This window comes from Nothoprocta perdicaria, unplaced genomic scaffold, assembly GCF_003342845.1.
Source record: "Nothoprocta perdicaria isolate Ctin4 unplaced genomic scaffold, notPer1 scaffold_192, whole genome shotgun sequence".
Classification (NCBI taxonomy): domain Eukaryota; kingdom Metazoa; phylum Chordata; class Aves; order Tinamiformes; family Tinamidae; genus Nothoprocta; species Nothoprocta perdicaria.
The window spans coordinates 703,102-714,384 of record NW_020455116.1 but is presented as its reverse complement, the minus strand read 5'-3'; the positions used below and the strand labels follow the sequence as shown (position 1 = coordinate 714,384).

Below are 11,283 nucleotides of genomic sequence, written 5' to 3'. Positions count from 1 at the left end.
GCTGGCAACACTCCTCCTGATGCAGGCCGGGATCCCATTGGCCTTCTTGGCCACGAGGGCACACTGCTCACTCATGGTTAACTTAGTGTCAACCAGGACTCCCAGGTCCCTCTCCGTGGAGGTGCTTTCCAACAGGTCAATCCCTAATCTGTACTGATGCCTGGGGTTATTCCTCCCCAGGTGCAGGACCCTGCACTTATCCTTATTGAACCTCATGAGGTTCCTCTCTGCCCAGCTCTCCAGCCTGTCCAGGTCCCTCTGGATGGCAGCACAGCCCTCCGGAGTGTCGGCCACTCCACSCAGCTTGGTGTTTAATCCCTAAAGTATTAACTGAAAATATGTTGAATTTGATATCCTATCTTGGATAGTGTAAAACCCACCAAAACACTGCAGAATGTCCTGTGAAAGAAAGACAKAGCAGTTTATGAAGGCCAGTCCAGTTAGGGTCAGTCATTGCTGGTASTAATGTGTGGGTGAAGGTTGTCATTCCTCCAGTGCTGTTTGTCCTGCCCGTGGGTCTGCGCTGCCTTTGCTAGCACTAGTTGTCAACACAGAGTAATTGCTGGTCAGGTCTGAGCTCAGAAGTGCACGAGCTGCATCTGCTCTGGAGCAARAAACACATTATGTTTCCCAGCCCCCTGAAACTTCTGTTCCTTGCTGCCTCCTGCAGTGTTTGCCATTCCCAATGTACGCAGGCTTTATGGGAGCATTGTGTCACCCCGCTACGTTCCCCACGGACCCGAGGAGTTGCTCCTGCCACTCATGGAGCCTCGCAGGGCCTGCACCCAGCAGCCTCACCTCACACTGGAAGAACACATGGAGGTCTTGAATACCAAGGCAGGTGTTAAACTCTATATTAGAAAATATCAAGAAGAAGTTTTATTGGTACTTTTTTAGTGCCTGATACATGGAGCTGAAGAGTAGCAAAAGGCAAAGTACTRCAGAGAAAGTCTCTAAAAGTTGATTAAAATATATCTTTAGAAGACTCTGAGGTTTCTACCACACCAAAAACAAGCCTTGCTATATTGCCTGTAATAACCCTGGAGTGTAATGGCCCGGGATTTAGGCAAGTAAAAATGAAAGAAGATAGCACCTGTAAGGCTACTAGGACAGGAATTCCAGGAAAATTGCTTAGGGGAGGAAGGGCTGACACTGCAGGAGGAGTCATGTATTTTCTAGACCTGAAACAGCAATATGTTCATTAACCTTTTAGCAATAAAACTGTAAACAGTGAAACTGTAAGTAAGGGGCAGGTAGCCTGTCACAGCGACGGAGGCAGCCAAGGGGGTGATGGAGTGCAGGCTAAGCCATTCCCCAGGCAGAATTAAGGTCTGTGAATATTTCTCTTTCTACAAACATGGCATCTAGCCAAGGGCTAGAGAGACTCAACCCAGGCAGGAACAGCCAGGCCAGAGCTGGCAGAGATACCCTGTGGACAGAATTTCCCTAAACAGTGGGAAGGAAAGACAGGAAGGTCACTTAAAGACTTTTTATCTGGAGAATACCCAAAGAGCAGAATCCCTGGAGGAAGCAAAACAAGCAAACAAACAAACAAACAAAAAACCAACAGAAGAAGTCAGGAGGACCTTCCCAAAAATGCAGGCACAAAGTGCTTGTGAGTGGCATTTCTGAAAGGGCAACAAGAAAGGGGCTAAGAAAGATGGAGAAAATCAGATACAAAATTATATAAGACAACAGTCAGCTCCAGAAAGACCTATAAAATCTACCATGGGATTCTGGAGGGGAGGAGGAGGAGCTGTCTCTACTCTGAATTAGGGTACAAAATGCAACCAGGAAGCCAGAGAGGATGGAGGCAGCAGAATTAGCTGATCCCAGCCAGGCTAATGGGAAGGGTCTGCAGACAGGAGATGTGTTGCCTTGGCATAAGGCAATGGAGAATGGGAAAAAGGGCATCACCGTAAGCCGTGGGACGCCACAACTTAAGCCGGAAAGAAGACTGCACTGCAAAGAGGACAGGGAGCCAGCATGGCTGTTATCCAGGAGGGAGGTTGAAGGGAGAAACGCATCCACGTGTCACTGCGAGAGCCAGTCCCTCTGTCATGTTTGTATGGGGGAAGGCACTGACTGACCATCTCCTTCGTTTCCTTCGCTGTCTGTGTGCTGGGTGTCTCTCTGAGGTGTGAGGGCAAGTGTCTCCCTGGGCAGGGAGAGCTGATTGCTTCTGGCTTGGGAAATGGAGTACCCCATGGGGGGAACTAGAAGGTCAGTGGGCTGCAGCAGGRGTCTGAGTCTGCAGGGTAGAAAGCAGTAAAGGACCTGGTCCCAGAGGAACTTTGATAGGGCCAAATAGGGAGAAACAGGATTTGAAGCAACCTGGAGAACTTTGAAATGAGCTCTCCGAGAAAAGCCATCCTGCCTGCCTACCTACCTACCTACACACATGTTACTAAACTTGTCAGTGTTGAGTTTTCTTGATGCACATTCCCCTGAATTCAAGAGCTTTTTGGCCTCTACTAGGCASTTCTACAGAACAAAAAGACTCAGACAAATCTGCTACCAGGCCCCTAGTATGCACTAACAAGTCTCAGCTGCCCTGATCAGCCTCACCTGGGGCCTCCACCCACCCACAGCCCATTGGCCCAGGAGCTTCATTTAAGTTCAGTCTGCTGCACTTTTATTTTCTTTTCTGAGCTCTACTGGGGGTGTATTTGTGTTTGGCATTGTTTTTTTTTATTATTATTATTTTTTCCTCTTGTCCTGACATACTACCAGATTTTCCTRGATGGATCATAGACTGAATTTATTGCTTGTCTTGCATCTAGGTTAGTTTTGAAGTCTGTTTTTCTGAGTGAGKGCTGGACTAATGTTGCAGCCAGTCCTGTCTCTGGCCTTATGCCCTTCTGCTCCCAGCTGGRCTTCCTGGATGGATTCTGGATCTGACACTTTCCCTTGTCTTGCCTGGAACTGTTAATGGAGCTTATGGAACTGATGGAGAGGGCCCAGCTTCTKCTGGGATCAYCTGTKGCTCCTRGTTTGTCCTTCCTTGTGGAGCAGCCCTGTTCCTCCTGCTCTCTGGTACCTTGAGCTTCTGAGGAGATAATGGACTAAAAATAGCTATTTGCTAATCTTTGCCGTTCCTGATGGGGCAAAACTTYTGAGTGTCTGCAGTGCCCAAAATGCAGTTTGACTCATATGGGATCTCTACCCAGTGTTCACATTAGAAAAATTTTCCTATCCAAATCACTCAGCAGAGCTCTAACAGGGACTAGGGGGCTCCTCTGTGGAGTAGATGGGCCCCTCCATACAGCAATGGACAAAGAAAGGAGTCACATTGTGCTGACGTTTGGAGATGGGCAGTGAAATCTGGTTGCACGCAGCCAAGCTGAACATCCAAAGATGAAGATTGCAACTTTGTGCCTAGATGTGCCACCTAAAGGTAAGTGCACTTGTGGAGGTGTGGGAAATAGCTTCCTGTGGTAGTCCGAGTGGCTGTATGGTACAAAGCTTGGTTCAAAGAAGTGGCTTTCACCAAAGTTTTATTTAAGGTTTTATAACATATRAGAGCAAAGGGGGAGCTGGAGATTTGCAGTCTCTCTTAAAGTGGATGAGTGTCATAGAGTCACAGTGAGCAGGAGGGCAGTAGCAGAGCTGCTCTTCAGCAGAAGCACTGATAAAGTCATGCTGGTGGGGCCTGGAAGCTGTTCCTCCTTCAACTGCTCTAACTAGGAGGTGGGAAGATGGGAGGCAAGTGGGAGCTGTGGGACTCATCCTGCTTGGAGTCAGGAAGATTTATATTCCTCAGTGGTGGATGTTTAACTTGAGCATAGTTAGAGCTGTGCATGCAGTGCCTGCAGAGCAGCAGGCTAGGTTCTTGTGCAAYGTTGTAGGGTGATTGCCAGCCCCTTTGGCAAATGTTTCTCCCTGAGCAGTGTGACACTGTGTGCCTGCCCCATGTTGCCCTTTGTGTGGGTGAAGGCATGAAAGGATAAGAGTTTTTGGAGTATTATCCCTGCACTAGGAACTTAAGTCCTACTGCTGCACCCATGGTTGCTGTAGAGCCCCCTCATATCTCTTTCTCCATGTATGACCCTTGCTGCCAGCTGTGGATTTCCCCTCCTTGCAACAGGAATATCCACATGCATCAGAGCTTGCTCTGAGATTGCCCATCTGCTATTAACAGAGGAGTAAAGGAGTATTCAGCACTGCCTGGTTGGGTATTAAAAGTAAATTGTTGGCTCTGTGTGTTGAAGAGCAGGGCAAATCTTCCAAAATGAAGGCAGTGTGAAAGGTTTGGTAGACTCCATTTGAACACACAGGCTGTATCTGCTGTAGCTAAGTGTTAAGCTACAAATGAGTAGTGGAGATTGTAAGTTTGGCAAGTCACAATGCAGCTTTGATGCAACAAGGATTTTGGATCTTAAATCTAAATGCACCTATGATGTCCTGACTGAAGAGTGGATGTACCAGGACTTGGGATACTTGTATGAGGAACATGAAGTTGAAGAGTAACATCATGATTGCAAGCTAATCTGAGCAGCAGGCTCTTGCACTGTAGTTTCTACTTAATGCATTCAGTAGTTCCTTAGTCTTACCCTGTCCTTGCAGGTTTGTGTTTAAGCTGSGGGGCGGTTTCCACCTGCTGCCCCGGGAGGGCCTGGGGGTTGCTGCTCTTCCTGTGGCCATTGGCCTCTAGCACTGGCCAAGTGAGGGGGCTGTTTGCAGCCTCGTTCCAGCGGGGTGCCTGGTGAGCTGCAGTAAATTCGGATGTCCCCGTGGGGCCCGGCTCTGTCTCCTGCTGACCAGTTACTTGTTGCTTTAGGAATTTCCTTGGCCCAGAGGTTTGGGAGCCCACTGGTTGTCTGATAGGCAGGCTGTCCACCGCAGAGATCTGCGGTCTCAGCACATCTCACCCTGGATCTGCTTGCTTGTTTATAGGATCTGTGTGGCCAGCTCTGCCCAGACAATTAATAGTCTSTCTTCTGTGTCTGTAGCTCTCTTCAGGGCAAGATCATGCTTAGCAGCTCTTCATGTCTATGTGGTCTTGATTTGCTGAATCTAATCTTAAAGAATTTTTTTTCCAGTTTCTTGGTTTAAATGTTCTAGGAATGTGCAACTGGGGAAAAGCTCTAGATGATGGTATCTTAGTGTGGAATAACTAGATGTGCTTCGAGATGYTTATCTTGTGACTTGGGCCTGTCTTTACTGTTGGAATAATCATGGCCAGAATGCCAATAATCCTGTAAAAGTGTATCCCAAAGGAATTGTATTAAACATAATGGGAAGTTGAGAAAGAGCACACTAGGAAAATATCAAGCAAGACAGCACTCAGCCAGAATTATTATAAATTTTGGTTAGTCTCATTGTGCACAATATGCCCTCATTTTAATGTTGCATTTCTAAACAGAGCCTTTATAACTTTGTTTTAATAGTTGAGAGAGCCAAGGACAATAAAGCTGCCTTCGTACATTTTTGAAGATGGTCCTTAAGGAAATTGATTTTCTTAATGATCTTTTTTGTATCTCTTATGATAATGTACCARATATGAATCTCTGAAAAGTCCTTGCATGAAATGGATTTAAAGCGTGTTATTTGTCCTAAGAATGACCTATTTTCAAAAATCGCTTGACAATTTCTCAGGATGAGAGACTTAACTAACCGAGGCCATTTTTTTTTAAACTAAGTGAACAGAATGATTTCTGTCTCGTTATAACAAATAAGGAGAACTTCAGTGCCTGCTACAGGGATTCTTGTGTCTTGGCCACCTAAAATAAATTAGTTTTAGTCTCAATGGTCAAATCATGTAAATCAGCACCAATTATAGAGCAATCAATCAACAATTCCCTCTTGCCAAGTAAAGTGCTGTATTTCTATCACAGGCATGTGACTTATTGGCAAAAGTTAGACTTTAAAGCCAGAGGAAAGACTTGCATCAGTTGTCTGCTTTGAGCCTGGAAACAGGTTTAAATGCTTCTTAGGACAAAAGAGACTTGATCTCCTGTACCTCCCAGGTACCCTTGAATAAGGGAGAGCTTTTCTTCTAGTCTTTAGACTTTAAACTAGGCTTTCCTATGCAGTGACATCTTCCTCTCCATGGCAGCTAAAGGAGATGATATTTCTYATGTGTTATCCACTTGAAAGGCTGTCGTTGATTACTCCGAATAGGCAGAGCAGTTGTCCAAAGTGAGGTTATGCTCTGGAAGGAGGACAGACGTAGGGCTCTTCAAAGAAAGAAAATATCAGACGGCAGCTTGTAGACCTTGGAACACGGATGCTAAATTACCAGTTGCAGGAGCGTAATCAAGTGAAACCCATAAGACAGTAAATAATATTTGGAGAAGACAAGAATGTGTTTTAACAAATGCCAACTAGAAGCACCCAGGSTAACTTTTGACTTGAAATAAAACAGGCAAATATAGGATTAGCACTTGATTTGCAGCTTGGAAAATTTGGAATGCTTGGAAATGTTTGCTTGGTCCACTCGGAGCTGTGGCTATGGCAAAACTACAAGTTCGTACATAGGTGCCAAAGTTCCCTTTAAAGAGGTGGTGGGGCATAATCTCTGCATGGTGATTGAACMCTGCTCTGGCTGGCTTCAATTCAATGTGTGATAAGGATCCTGCTTTTCCATGTGCCTTGCTGTCTCTCCACTTATACCGAATGTCCATCACCTGTGAAATGCAAGGCTCAGGGATGGCAGCCTTTGCACTGATTTATACGTGGTTTTTGGCACTGATAAGTATTCTGTTCTTAATTGAGTAAAGATCATTTTGTACTTAAAAATGGGAAGGATGGGGCAAGGCAGGCAGGAGGCAGAGAGGAGGAAGAGGGGAAAAATTGAGACCAACAAGCAAACCTGCCTCGTTCTGGGAGGGATCAAGATGAACCAACAGTAACAGGCAGGGTGATAAATGCTGGGTTTTGCCGACTCCTGTTTTGTCATTCAGTTCCACTGTGAGGTGGTCAAGTTGGCACTTGGCCTGAGATCCTGAATGTGTGTGGCTGGGCTAAAGGACAAACAAGTTCAGCCGCATGTTGAAAGAGAAGCCTTGCAACTTGTACTTGGAATAGTAATCTATGAACAGCTTTCCTTTCTGTGTCAAGTGTTTTGAGTCTTTTAATAAAAATGTAGTTTCTYATCTTTTAATACTTTAGCTTAGCTGAGGATGGAAATGTTTGCTACCTGTATAACAAGAAATCCCGCAGTAGCAAAATGATACTGACAGTTGGCAACTTTTTATTGTACTTGAGGTGTCCATACCTTTCTTCAGGATACCCAGAAAGTGGTCAAGTATCAATCTGTTTTACTTGGCCTGATGCAGGAACCAAAAATTTCAGAGATGGATGTGGGAGAGGCATTTTGTAGTGACTGCTGCTCTCTGATGAGCTCTGTGACAGCAGGAATGTAGGGGAGCTGGGGTTGCTGGAATAACTTGAGGTTGGAGCTTTTTTGACATCACAGCACCGTGGATAGTAAATTGTAATGCAGTTAATTGTCTTTCATAAGTATTTACCAGACTTTAGCTCAGTATAATATACCTTAATACAAAGCAGACACCTTTAATGTGATACTGTAATGGACATGAGGTTTCTTGAAAGTATTACTTTGTCTAACTGTAAAACAGTAGTATGGTGTAAACCTTATCCTGACCCTAAAGAGGATTTTTTTTTCAGTGTGATCCTGTGCCCAATATCAGCATTTTAGGGCCACAAATCTCTGTAATCACCAGGAGAGGTGACAAATAGTGTGACTTAAGTTCTGTAACCCCTACAGGAGTCTATGCCAAGTTCATACAGGCAGTGGGAAGCTCTSTGGGACTCGCAGACTTCCCAAGAGTACCTGCAGGGTTTGTCATCTCTGCCCGAATYCCTGTAAACCTCCTAATGTCTGCTAGGATTTCTAATGGCTCTATAATATGCAAAGTCCCACAGAGCATGGGGCTCTGCTGTAACTTCCAGATGCAGCAGCTTTGGTTGGAGACCCTGTTGTAATAGTGTTTTTTTCCTTGCTTTCCATGGATCAGAACTGCAACATCCCTAATCATTGCTTCCTTTTCTGGGCATGCTGGTTTCCCCAAACTGGCATGCCTGCAGACACATGAATGTGCAGTGACATGAAACACTAAATAACTCCAAAGGCTTCCAACAACTGCATCAACTGCTAAGCATGTGCCGTAGTGGGAATCTTCAAAGGTGTTTGAATAGGCTCTAGTCAGTTCAAAGGCATTAGTCTGAGTGTAATGAAACCATTCTCCARCTAAACCTGACTGAGGGCACTACAGGTAAACAATGGAGTGACTCTACAGTTGTGAAGTGCATCCAATTTTGTGCTGTTCTGTACAGGAAAGGTTAAAAGAGTGAATGGTGCAACTTGTTAAGATGAAAATATTGCATATTTCTGGAATATCCTACAAAATTTCCTGTTTTTTTATCCTCAGAAAATAGGCTGAGTAACTTCAGCAGGTGGCTAACTATCTTTAAGCACAAACTACTGCTAATATTGAAGGGAAATTTTTGTATCTGTTTTGTTTATTCATGCATTTATAATAAAAATGAAGCAGATGGGACATTGTATTGCTTTATGTTGATACTAACTAAGGAGCTGCAGTCTGGCAGTTAGAATGTAAGAACATATATCGGAAAAACAATTAGATATGAAGTATCCTATGGCAATTCCTTAGTGATAGAATGACTTGCTTAACCACTTTGTATCAAGAGTATGGAGAAGAACTTCATTGATGTTGTTTCTGTGGGGGAGAAAAAAGTGATAAATAGGATGTACACCATAACATTTAAAGCTGCTTAACTCGTGCACACTTATGTCCCACATAGATTTTTATGGATGGAATATATTGTACTTAATTTTATATTCAAGGTGACTSAAACAGGTCAAAAAAGTACAGACTAGTTTGTTCCTTTTTAATTGGCAGGTCCTTGAAAGGCAGAAAAATCAGCAAGTCTGGTGTTCAGTTTCTCTTTGGATGTGTAAAAGGCTTTTTCTTGGTAATTTTACCTTTTGATAGGTGGCAAAAAGCAAAGGGTAGAGCCTACTACCATTTTGCTAAATGTTGTAGCTCATATGCTTTGCTTTGCTGAAGTGTTTGCAATATGCTTTAGTCATGTTGAGGTATTGCGGTTTTGACCCCTCTCAATTTCTTTTTTCATTGTAGCATCTTATTTTAAAGCTCTGGTTCTACAGAGTAACAAGATTAGTCTTCTGTACTATGAGAATGAGTGAAGAATGATTGAAGATCTTCCTGGGATAGTTTGAAGGTGCTTTCTAGTCATATCTTAGACAGCACTGTAAGTTGGAAGTATTTCTCCACAGGAGTAGAGCTCCAATAGCATGACATTGCTTCAGAGTTAGTGCAGGTGTCTCTGCAGAGCTCTGCACCGCGCTGACAGATTTATTCACAGCTTTGAACACATTTCATCTGAACTTGTTGATGCCTCTCTTTATGTTGCTGTGCAAACTGATCTTTGGAGCTCAGCGGAGCGGGAGGCCGCGATGCCTGGGCAGTCTGTGGCCGGGCTGTTCCTGCAAGGGCAGAGTGATTAGTGCTGCTGTGCTCTAGGGTCTGGTACCTGCACTGGGATCTCTGCGCTGTATGGTCTTGTGTAGGTCAGCAGCAGCTTGCTGCACCTGCCCCACRTATGATGCCCCACATGTCAGTGGCTGCTTACTGTCTGTAAAGCCCTTGTGATCAAGTTGAAGGACCTACAGAGAGGTTAGAAGAAAGGCTCCCTGGCCCCTCTGGCTAAAGGGGAGCTTCACAGAGGGAGCTTAACACGTTCTCCATCACTTGAGGATATTTGCTTCCAGGTTGGGGGACTGTCAAAAGGAGTCAGTCCACCTGAGTCTTGGACCATTTTCCTAGGCTCTTAGTACACATAGCCATAGTCTTATAAAGATTCCTCAGCGGCTATTTATCAGGATCTAGCGGCAAAATCCTAGGGARGAAGTGGCCATGACACTGTGGTTAATCATTTCATATGTGGTAGAGCTAAATCTCTTGCATCTCTTTGCTGGGATGCACTGGGTTAGGTGGATTTGTGCCCGTGCAGCTCCAACACAGTTGGAAGCAAAAACCTGTCTGTTTTGCCCTGTGCAGGCAAACTGTTGGGAAGCTGCCCTGCCTTCTGTCGGAAAGTCTCGTAGAGTCTGTTTGCATAGATTTCTTTTTTTTTTCCTGACAGGCGTAATTACATGTAATGTCATTCATTCTGTTTATAGAACATAGCATGAGGTGATATAGCTATTGCTTTAGAGAAGTTTGCCGTCTTTTCTGCAGCAACTTGAAAATATGATTCACGTGAAAATTGGCCTTTGCAGACTTGATAGCTTATGTGTAAACTGGTATTTATAGACTTTATAGCTAGACTTCCTATCCCTAGGAGTCCTTCATTTGGTTGCATTTTAAAAATATGCTTTCTAGACAGTAATAAGAAAAGATGGAGTGGGGGAAATAGAAGWGTTTGCTTCTGAGAATAACAGTGCAGAGGGCTTTTCTTTTTCTTCTGAATCATGGTGGTTTTATATCAACTTTTGCATTACTTGACCTAGTTGCATTTAGCTCACAGGGTGTTCTTAGGCCTAGGATGTCCTGAGCTCTCTTGTGTAGCCCTTTGTGGGAAACCATTCAGAGGAGTGATCAGTTTTACTGCCCTCTGTTTCTGCCCTTCATCTTTCAGTGCTTTAAAGGTAGGTGAAATATATTGGTCTGTAAGAGTCTGATGGAACTAGGGCCTATATTTTCCATGGGGCCAGATCTGTAGACCTGGGCTAAGCCTGGGATGGAAGCACTGGATTTATGTAAAAAACCTCAGACTTAGTAACAGCAAGGAAATGCTTCAATTATTTAGCCTATGCATTTTCCAGGACAAGAGCATATAATTTGAGACCTGTTATCCTATAGGAAGCCTACAGCATTTAGCCAGAACAAAATATGAACACGCTAGGAGATTTCATGGTGAAAATACAAGTGAACTCTTATGGAAGTAAAACATAGAATCCATAGGAAATTCTAGGTTGGAAGATATGTGCAGATATAATGTGTTCCTACCCTCTTTGGAAGCAAGATCTAAGATGGTTRTTCAGGGCCTTGTCAAGCAAGGTCTTGAGTATTCCCAGTGAGAGAGATCCTCTCACTTTCTTCTGAGGTATTTCCTTTGCCCTGATGGGAAATTTTTTTTGTGTCCAGGTAGAACTACCTCTGGGCAAGTTTTGTRTTTTTTGACGACTGAAGTAAGGAGATCCCAAAGCAGGGAGCAGATGCCTTGTCTATTGCCCTTGTCTGCTAGGAATATCATAGAATCATAGAATGC

The 11,283-nt window shown here is 44.2% G+C and overlaps 1 long non-coding RNA gene across 1 annotated transcript in view; it reads left to right on the top strand.

Moving 5' to 3' along the window:
* Window positions 1–2,976: 2,976 nt before the first annotated feature.
* LOC112945560 overlaps window positions 2,977–11,283 on the top strand; it is a 70,803-nt gene continuing 62,496 nt past the window's right edge. Inside the window, exon 1 of the long non-coding RNA XR_003249037.1 lies at window positions 2,977–3,397. This is a non-coding gene — a long non-coding RNA (uncharacterized LOC112945560). The remainder of the gene's footprint in view (window positions 3,398–11,283) is intronic.